This window comes from Otolemur garnettii, unplaced genomic scaffold (assembly GCF_000181295.1).
Source record: "Otolemur garnettii isolate 467f Iridium unplaced genomic scaffold, OtoGar3 scaffold00016, whole genome shotgun sequence".
Classification (NCBI taxonomy): domain Eukaryota; kingdom Metazoa; phylum Chordata; class Mammalia; order Primates; family Galagidae; genus Otolemur; species Otolemur garnettii.
In genome coordinates, this window is record NW_003852411.1 from 29,892,376 (window position 1) to 29,893,486 (window position 1,111).

The window sequence follows — 1,111 nt, forward strand, 5'->3', positions numbered from 1 at the left end:
AAAAAAAAAAAAAGTAATAAAAAGAAGTGCTTAACTTAGGGCAGTGCCTGTGGCTCAGTGAGTAGGGCTCGGGCCCCATATACTGCGAGTGATGGGCTGAAACCCAGTTCTGGCCTAACTGCAACAAAAAAATAGCCAGGCGTTGTAGAGGGTGCCTGTAGTCCCAGCTACTTGGGAGGCTGAGGCAAGAGAATCACCTAAGCCCAGGGAATTGGCAGTTGCTGTGAGCTGTGACTTCACAGCACTCTACCAAGGGTTAATAAGTGAAACTCTGTTTCAAAAAAAAAAAAAAAAGAAGTGTTTAGCTTAGCTTCAGGATACCCACACCTATTCACTGTTAGGGTGATGTGAGCCTGTTGACCCTTTTTCTCCTTGTGGGACAGAGTCTTGCTCTCTCATTCAGCCTGGAAAACAGTGGCACAATCATAGCTCCCTGTAGCCTAGAGCTCCTGGGCTCAAGTGTTCCTACCACCTCAGCTTCCTGAGCAGCTAGGATTGTAGATGCACACAATCACCACCCCTACATTAATTTTCTTCCTTTTTTTTAGTGAGGAGGGCCTGCTATGTTGCCCAGGCTGGCCGTGAACTCCTGGTCCTGCCACCTAAACGTCCTGAATAGCACCAGCTACAGACTGGTGCAGTGGCTCACACTTGTAATCCTAGCACTCTGGGAGGCTGAAGTAGGAGGATTCCTTGAGCTCATGAGTTCAAGACCAGCCTGACCAAAAGCAAGAGCCCATCTCTACTAAAAATAGAAAAATTACCCAAGTGTTATAGTGGGGGCCTGTAGTCCCATATACTCAGGGGGTTCGGGCAGGAAGACTGCTTAAGCCCAGGAGTTTGAGATTGCTCAGAGCTAGCTGAGGCCATGGCACTCTAGCCCAGGCAACAGTGAGACTCTGTCTCAAAGAAAACAAGCACCAACCACTGTGCCTAGCCCTTCTTTCTTTCTAGGCCCACATAAGTCTGAGCCCCATTTCTTTATCCATTGCACTTCAAACTGCTTTGAATTCCAGAAAGCCTGACCACACGTTCCCTGGGGCACCAGGAGAGGCAGCTGGATGAGCAGATCAAGGCATTGATACAGTTCTGAGAGGAGTCTGCTATCGCA